The following is a 9,461-nucleotide window of genomic DNA, read 5'->3' on the forward strand; positions in this document are numbered from 1 at the left end:
TCCTGACGGTGAAGGGGATGAAGGAGCGGTCGTCCCAGTTCCCAAAGAACATGGCCTCGCTCTCATCCCTATTGACTTTGGCACCCGAGGCCAGTTCAAACTGGCTGCAGATGTCCAACAGCCTACTCACCGACCGACGATCAGTGCAGAAGACGGTGACATCGTCCATGTACAAGGAGGTCTTGACCTGAAGGCCTCCACTGCCTGGGATAGTCACGCCCTTCAGGCTCACTTCTTCCTGATGGATGTGGCAAAGGGCTTCATACAGCACACGAACAAGGCAGGAGAGAGCGGGCAGCCCTGCCTGACTCCAGATCTGACGGGAAAACTGTCCGATTCCTACCCATTGATCGAGACTGCGCTAACAATGTTGGTGAAGAGCAGTCGGAACCATTTGCGGATGCCCTCCCCGAACCCCAATTTGGAGAGGATGTCCCTCATGTAAGCATGGGAGACCCTGTCGAGGGCCTTCTCCTGGTCCAGGCTAACGAGGCTGGTGTCCACCCGCCTGTCCTCCACGTAGGCGATCGTATCCCTGATGAGCGCGAGGCTCTCAGCTATCTTCCTGCCTGGCACAGCACACGTTTGGTCAGGGTGAATCACCGACTCCAGGACAGACCTGACCCGGTTGGCTATGACCTTGGCCAGGATTTTGTAGTCCACGTACAATAGTGAAATGAGACGCCAATTCTTAATTTGTTCCCTCTCCCCCTTCCTCTTGTAAATGAGGGTGATGATGCCCTTCCTAATGGACTTGCACATTTCCTCTGCCTGAAGTGCACTATCGTACACCTCCAGCAGGTCCTGGCTGACCAGGTCCCACAGAGCGGAATACAGCTTGAACGGTCTTATCCCGTCGCTCCCGGGATTGTAATTCCTCTCCAAGGACTTGAGGGCTCTGGTCAGCTCGTCCAGGGATGTCGGCCGGTCCAGCCACTCCCTTGTGCCGTCGTCTAAGACCTCCGTGATAAATGACAGGAATGACTCGGAGGCCGTGCTGTCCGTAGGCTTTGCGTTGTACAGTCCGGCATAGAAGGATCTGCCGATCCTCAAAATGTCAGGCCGAGATGACGTCACTGAGCCGTCGTCCTCCTTCAGCCGGCTGAGCACAGAGATCTCTTTGTGCACCTTCTGAAAGAAGAAACGCAAGCACGTCTTATCGTGCTCCACAGAGCGGACCCTGGACCGGAAGATTATCCTGGAGGCCTCCGCGATGAAGAGGGAGGCTTGCTGCCCCCTCACCTCACGGAGGCCTTCGTGACATCGACCCCCATCGACTGCAGAAGGAGCAGGTTCTGCATCCTTTTCTGGAGTCGCGACAGCTTTCCCTGCCTCTCTCTCGCCTTCCGAACACCCTTGAGGACAAAGAACCCCTTGATGTTCTCCTTCACCATCTCCCACCAGTCGCCCAGAGACTCAAAGAGGGGTTTCACGGTTCTCCAGCCAGCATACTCCCTCTTGAGCTCCTCGACATTCTCTGGGGTCAACAGAGTTGTGTTGAGCTTCCATGTCCCCTTGCCGGCCTGCTGGTCGTCCTGTAAGTGACAGTCGGCCAGCAGGAGGCAGTGGTCAGAGAAGAACACCGGCTCGACGCCGGTGGACGTGACCGAGAACACCTGCGACACAAACAGGAAGTCTATACTTGAGCTGACAGACCCGTCTGGCCGCGACCAGGCGTGTCTCCACTGCGCTCCATCTGCAGGGATGCAGAAGACGTTGAGCAGCTTGGCGTCCTTCACCGTGACCATCAGGAATCTGGACGTGGCGCCCAGCTTACTCCCCCCACCTGCTGTCCCCACGCCGGATCTTCATCTGCATTGATGATGCAGTTGAAGTCTCCACCTAGGATGACCGGCGCGGACGTCGCCAGCAGGGGTGGAAGGTGCTGCAGGACGGCCAACTGCTCACTCCATACCGCTGGAACCTACATGGTGATCAGCCTCAGGGAACCGTTCCTGTAGGTGACATCAGCCACTAGGAGGCGCCGCCCCCACCACCTCCTGAACTTGAGAGATGGTGAAGTTGCGCCCCCGCAGCAGAATAGCCAGGCCCGAGGAGTGACAGTCATTACTCCCCAACCAGATCGAAGGCCCACAGATCCAGGCTCCCGACCATTTTCTGTACCTGCTGAGGTGCGGTATCCCACACTCCTGCAAAAACAGGAGGTCCGCCTTGACGGTGGTCAGGTAGGCCAAGGTGGACACACATCGTGCAGTAGACTTGATGCTGTGCACATTAACACTCGCAACTCATACCGTCATTGTGGGCAGTGACCGCAGTACCCTCCCCGAGTCCAAGGTCCAGTCCCTCCATCTGTCCCTTCATGCCCATTGCCCAGGCAAACTGCTGGACACTCTCTGGGCTCAGGAAACCATCCGTGCTGCCTTCCGGGTCGCATCCCACCATCGGGGGTATGGAGGCAGGAGAGTCTGCCTGTGGGTCAGGCTGGGGACACACTGTTCCCTACTTCCCATCTGAAGGTTGCAGAGGGCCCTCCAGGGCCCCAGTGGCACGTGGCTGGGTGTCGGACGGAGCCTCAGGATGCCTCCCGTCCCCTGGAAGCCGGGTGCTGCTTTCCTTCTCCCTGGAAATCTTCAGCTTCTGCTTTGGGCGGACCTCCTCCGAACCCCCCTCGTCAGAGGAGCTCTTATAGCACCCCCGTAGCTGCCTCTTCCTAACTGATGGTTGCGGTGCTGGGGCCTGCCTTCCTCCTCGCCTTCCGGACTGTCGTCCACTCCCCTGGGTCACCTGTCGCCTCCTCCATCGACTCTGGGGGGCGGGGGGTGCGGAGCCTGCAGGGGCGCTTTGCTGGCTTCGGGTCCATCCTGCTGGGCTTGTCCCTCCTGCACGACCTGGCCCTCCTGCACACTAGGGGGTCCTTGCAGGGGCCTGGTGCCTTCCTCTCCTCCAGGGGGCTGGCCCGCATTGCCCCTGCCGGCGACCTGGGCGTAGGTGGTCCTCCGGCACGGGCATGCCCTGTAGAGGTGGCCCACTTCCCGACAAATGTTGCAGCTTTTCTCTTGTGGGCAATCCTTTGCAAGGTGTCCCTCCTCCCTGCAGTTCCTGCAGATGGTGGCTTTGCAGTCGGCCGCCACGTGACCTGACCTACCACAGGCATGGCAGACTTTGGGTTGCTCTGCGTAGGTCAGGTAGCCCTTGCTCTCACCGATCGCGAAGCTGGACGGTGGGTGCATGATGTTCCCATCTGCATCCGTCCTCAGCGTCACCCTGACCTGTCTTTTCTGGTCCAGATCCCGAAGGGTCCATTATGTTGGTTAGGTCCCCTTCCACCTTCACGTACCTTCCGAGGAAGGTCAGGACATCAACTGCTGGCACATGCGGGTTGTCCATGTGTGCAGTCACCATACGGCTCCTCTGTACCGGCATCACGAACAGCGGGACGGCTGTCAGTACAGAGACGAGACCCTCACCACTTTTCTCCTTGAAAACCTCCAGGAAGCGCTCGCAAAGCTTGACACTCCTGAATGTCACATCAAAGAATTCTCCCCCGGGGAAATCCTGCAGTCAGTAAATGTCCGTGGCAGAAAACCCACAACAGTCCAACAGGACCCTCTTCTCAAAGAAGGTCCGGTGCACAGGTGCACCTTCATCCACTTTCTCCACAGAAACTCACACAGTGTTTCGGACCCCCTGACCCGGGACACGAGCCCTCGCCGCAGCCATCGTCGCAGGTCAGCTGCTCCCGTCATTGTCTGCATCAGCTGTCCATACGGGCAGCTTCACCAATCCCACCCGCTGTGCTCTTCCTTCTGCCCTGTAAATCTCTCATCATGCAAATCTCTCCTGAGGGCCACGAATGATTCTATTTCCAGTGCCTTCTCAGGCAGTGCATGGCTGGCAGGAACCACTCGCTGAAGATGGTGGGTCTACTTCCCTCAATAAATATGACTCTTCAGTACAAAAAAAGACGATTCACCACCCCCTCCCTCCAAACCCACCCCACCCCGTCTGTTTCTTTGGAATGTGTAACTGCCTGCAGTGTCAATGTGCCTGCAGTTGCTAAAAGGGTCTGATTTTGTGCTGTTCTATTCTGTGCACTAAACAAACTGAACTATTAGCAATGCAACAAATGCCTGCCTCTTCCCAAATCAAACCAAAGCAAATACTTGAAACAAATTCTAATTCTAATTCTGATCAAGTAATATCACTGTCAGGAAGTACTGGGTCACAATTATAAACATAATTTCTGAGTCTAATCCATCTGACAGAGAATATATGAACTCTGGTCCCCAAACCACTCCAACATCCGGAACATCACTCCCCTCCCTTCATGGAAATGAACAGCGTGATGGTGGATATTAAGTTCAGTACATTGAATAAGTCACAAATGGTTTGACTTTGGCTCCAAACATTCCAATTACAATCTGCTAATTTAGAATTGCAAATTAAGATCCAAGAGCTGTAGAGATATAAAGGATGGAAACAGACTGATTGCTGCAACTTGTCTATTCGAACCAGATATCCTAAATTATTTTAGTTCCATTTGCCAGCATTAGGCCCGTATCCCTCTGTCCCTTTCCTGTTCATTTCCCAATCCTGATGCTGTTTAAGAGCTGTGACTGTACCACCTTCTCCATACATGCAGCATTCTCTACATGTAAAACTGTCCCTCAGGTCCCCTTTAAATCTTTCGCCTCTCAACTTAAACCCATGCTCTCAGGTTTGGATTCCTTTCCCTGAGGGAAAGGTATTGCCAATTCACCCCATCCAAGCCCCTCATGATTTTATAAACCTCTGTAAGGTCACGCCTCAGCCTATGACATTCCAGGGAATCAGCCCCGGCCTATTTAGCCTCCTCTCCCAGTAGCTCAAACTATTCAATCCATGCGCCATCCTTGTAAATCTTCTTTTTTCTGAAACCTTTCAGTTTCACAACGTCCCTGTCGCCGGGATATTATAACCGTGTGCAGTATTCTAAAAGTGGCAATGTTCTGTACATCTGCATCGGAACGTCCAAACTCCAATACACAATACATTGATCAATAAAAGCAAACATGCCAAATGCCTTCTTCGACACCCTGTCTAACTGTGACTCCGCTTTCAAGGAACAATGCATCTGCACCCCAATGTCTCTGTTTGGTGACACTCCCCAAGGCCCTCCCATTAACTTATAAGTCCTGCCCTAGTTTGCCTGACTAATTCGCAACACCTCACATTTATCTGAACTCTATCTGCCACTCATTGGCCCATTGGCCCATCTGATCAAGGTCGCGTTGTACTCTGAGATAACACTTCTCACTGTTCACAACAACATGAATTTTGGAGCCATCTGCAAACTTACTTACCATCCCTCCTATGCTTCCATCTAAATCATTTATACAAAGTTATGGATAAGCAGTGTCCCAGCACTGATTCTTGTGACACACTACAGGTCACAGGTCTCCAGTCCGATATATAACACTCTACCGTCACTCTGTGCCTCCTGCCTTCAAGCCAGTCTTGGATCCAAACCACTAGCTTCCAGTGGATTCCATGTGATCTAACCAGTCTACCATGAGGAACCTTTTCAAACACCTTTCCGAAGTGCATCCAAACAATGTTTACCCTCTCTGCCTTCATCAACCTTCTTTGTCACCTCTGCAAAATCCTCAAGTTAGTGGGACATGATTTACATCACACCAACACCAGAGTCAGATAACTGAGAACAGCACGTGAAGCAAAATACGTACATGAGATAACAAAGTGTGGAGCTGGATGAACACAGCAGGCCAAACAGCCCACAGCCTCCACAGCCAGCAGCCCCAGAGGAGACAGCCACGCTGAGCCCTGCCGAGTTTTCACCATCACCCCTAGACCTCCCCCTGACTGAGGTCAAATGGTCAGTCCTCAGTCAGGGGCTCACCTTTGTTCCCATTCACCCACACATCCACGAATGGCAGTCACGTTGGGACATCGAGCAGTTCTTTTTTTTCTGCCACCTTTGCCTCTCCAGCTATCTTCTCCTCTATCCAAGATAATAAAGTGGGAAGCTGGATGAACACAGCAGGCCAAGCAGCATCTCAGGAGCACAAAAGCTGACGTTTCGGGCCTAGACCTTTCATCAGAGAGGGGGATGGGGTGAGGGTTCTGGAATAAATAGGGAGAGAGGGGGAGGCGGACCGAAGATGGAGAGAAAAGAAGATAGGTGGAGAGAGTATAGGTGGTGAGGTAGGGAGGAGATAGGTCAGTCCAGGGAAGACGGACAGGTCAAGGAGGTGGGATGCAGTTAGTAGTTAGGAAATGGAGGTGCGGCTTGGGGTTGGAGGAAGGGATGGGTGAGAGGAAGAACAGGTTAGGGAGGCAGAGACAGGCTGAGCTGGTTTTTGGATGCAGCGGGTGGAGAGGAAGGGCCGGGCTGGTTGTGTGGTACAGTCGGGGGAGGGGACGAACTGGGGTGGTTTTGGGATATGCTGGGGGAAGGGGAGATTTTGAAGCTGGTGAAGTCCACATTGATACCATTGGGCTGCAGGGTTCCCAAGGGGAATATGAGTTGCTGTTCCTGCAACCTTCAGGTGGCATCATTGTGGCACTGCAGGAGGCCCATGGACATGTCATCTAAAGAATGGGAGGGGGATTTGAAATGGTTCGTGACTGGGAGGTGCAGTTGTTTATTGCGAACCGAGCGGAGGTGTTCTGCAAAGCGGTCCCCAAGCCTCCGCTTGGTTTCCCCAATGTAGAGGAAGCCACACCGGGTACGATGGTTACAGAATACCACATTGGCAGAGGTGCAGGTGAACCTCTGCTTAATATGGAAAGTCATCTTGGGGCCTGGGATAGGGGTGAGGGAGGAGGTGTGGGGGCAAGTGTAGCATTTCCTGCGGTTGCAGGAGAAGGTGCCGGGTGTGGTGGGGTTGGAGGGCAGTGTGGAGCGAGCAAGGGAGTCACGGAGAGAGTGGTCTCTCCGGAAAGCAGACAAGGGTGGGGATGGAAAAATGTCTTGGGTGGTGGGGTCGGATTGTAGATGGCGGAAGTGTTGGAGGAAGATGCGTTGTATCTGGAGGTTGGTGGGGTGGTGTGTGAGAACGAGGGGGATCCCCTTTGGGCGGTTTTGGTGGGGGCGGTGTGTGAGGAATGTGTTGCGGGAAATGTGGGAGATACGGTCAAGGGCATTCTCGACCACTCTGGGGGGAAAGTTGCGGTTCTTGATGAACTTGGACATCTGGGATGTGCGGGAGTGGAATGTCTCATCCTGGGAGCAGATACAGCAGAGGAGGAGGAATTGGGAATAGGGGATGGAGATCACTCTATCCATCTCCCCTATCCATCTTTGATTCACCTCTCCCTCTCTCCCTATTTATTTCAGGACCATTTCCACATCCCCCTTTTCTGATGAAGGATCGAGGCCTGAAACATCAGCTTTTGTGCTCCTAAGATGCTGCTTGGCCTGCTGTGTTTATCCAGCTCCACACTTTGTTATCTCGGATTCTCCAGCATCAGCAGTTCCCATTATCTCTGATACAAAATGTGTACATTACTGGTTAAAAATACTGAAATAATTTCATTGTCTTCAACTTTAAAATCAAAGGCTGGAGTCTGCAGCTCAAAAGATATCAGAAGCACTGGGGTGAGAGGAAACCCACAGTTCAGGAAACGCCCAGTATTCAGGGTGATGTCACTAAGCAATTGCCCGTATGTGATAACATCACCCACTTGAACATAGAGCATTCGGGTCTGCACAAACAGGTGGTCTGCACGAAGGATGTGAGGGTCTGTGGAGTGATCGAAAGGAGATTGATGAGAATGACTCAGGACCTGAGGGATATTAGGTGTAAGGTCAGGTTGGAGAAACTGAGGTTTTTCTGCACAAAGCGCACGAGATTGATGATCTTTGACAAAGATGTCTAGGTCTATGATACTCCTGAACATCCCAGGTGTCATCTTCTTTCAAAAACTGCAACTTCCCCTCCACAGTGATCAAAAATACCCTCGACCGTGTCTCCTGCATTTCCCGCAAGTCATCCCTCTCGCCCACTATTCACAATAATAACCAAAACAGGATACCCCTCGTCCTCACGTACCACCCAACCATCCTCCAAATCCAACGCATCATCCTCCGACACTTCCGCCATCTGCAATCCGACCCCACCACCATAAACATTTTTCCGTTCCTACCCTTATCTGCTTTCCGGAAGGACCTCGCTCTCCGTGACTCCCTTGTCCGCTCCACACTCCCCTCCAGCCCCACCAACCCCGGCACTTTTCCCTGCAACTGAAGCAAGTGCCATACCTGCCCCTATATCTCCCCCTTCACCCCGATCCCAGGCCCGAGGAAGACTTTTCACATATAACCGATGTTCATCTGCACATCTGTCAATGTTATGTACTGTATCCGCTGTTCCCATTGCAGCCTCCTCTACATCGGGGAAACCAAGCAGAGGCTTGGAGACCGCTTTGCGGAACACCTATGCTCTGTTCGCAACAAACAACTACACCTCCCAGTCGCGAACCATTTCAATTCCCACCCCCCACCCCCCAACTCCTCTGACAGCATGTCCATCCTGGGCCTCCTACATTGGCACGATGATGCCACCCAAAAGATGCAGGAACAGCATCTCATATTTTGCTTGGGAACTCTGCAGCCCGAGGGTATCAATGTGGATGTCAGAAGCTTCAAAATCTCCCCTCCCTCGCCCACATGTCAAAACCAGCCCAGCTAGTCCCTGCATCCCGAACCATTCCTCCCATCTCAAGCCCCACCCCCATCCCCTATCCACTATCCTCACCCCACACACCCCCCCCCCCCCACCCTGACATGTCCGTCCTCCCTGGACTGACCTATCTCCCCCTAACTCCACACCTACATTCACCTTCACTGTTTCTAACCCCACCTCTTTGACCTGTCTGTCTCCTCTCACCCTATCTTCTCCTTTATCCATCTTCCATCCGCCTCCCCGTCTCCCTATTTATTTCAGAATCCCCTTCCCCTGCCCCATTTCTGAAGAAGGGCCCCGACCCAAAACGCCAAACATTCCTGCTCCCCTGATGCTGCCTGGCCTGCTGTGTTCATCCAGCTCCACACCTTGTTATTCTCAGCCTAGAGCATCGGCAGTTCCTGCTGCCCCCATCACCATTCATGACTGGTTGCAGCAGGATAGTTGGCCGGTTGATCTTGCAATCATTCCACCCTGTCTGTAATGCATTAGTTCTGCTGTTTGTAATGCAAGCAGTCGAATGCAGTATCTATAACAGTTGGCATCAGTTTCAGGTACACATGGTTCTGATCCCGGCACGTTTGCCTGCGCTCGTCACTGAACCATTAATCAACTTCATGGGAACCATAGACTGAGGGATTATCCGGGACAAAGAGTCCCAGATTCTGGTGGAATACAATTCTGCTGCTGCTGCTGCTGCTGAGGTTTTCATCACCACATGGATGCCCAGTTTTGAGCTGCAATAAGTGCAATGTAATGTCCCCCAGTTCAGACCGAGTCCCACCGCCCTTGTACGCAGTGACCTACTCC

The sequence above is a fragment of the Stegostoma tigrinum genome, unplaced genomic scaffold (genome assembly GCF_030684315.1).
Source record: "Stegostoma tigrinum isolate sSteTig4 unplaced genomic scaffold, sSteTig4.hap1 scaffold_57, whole genome shotgun sequence".
Classification (NCBI taxonomy): Eukaryota; Metazoa; Chordata; class Chondrichthyes; order Orectolobiformes; family Stegostomatidae; genus Stegostoma; species Stegostoma tigrinum.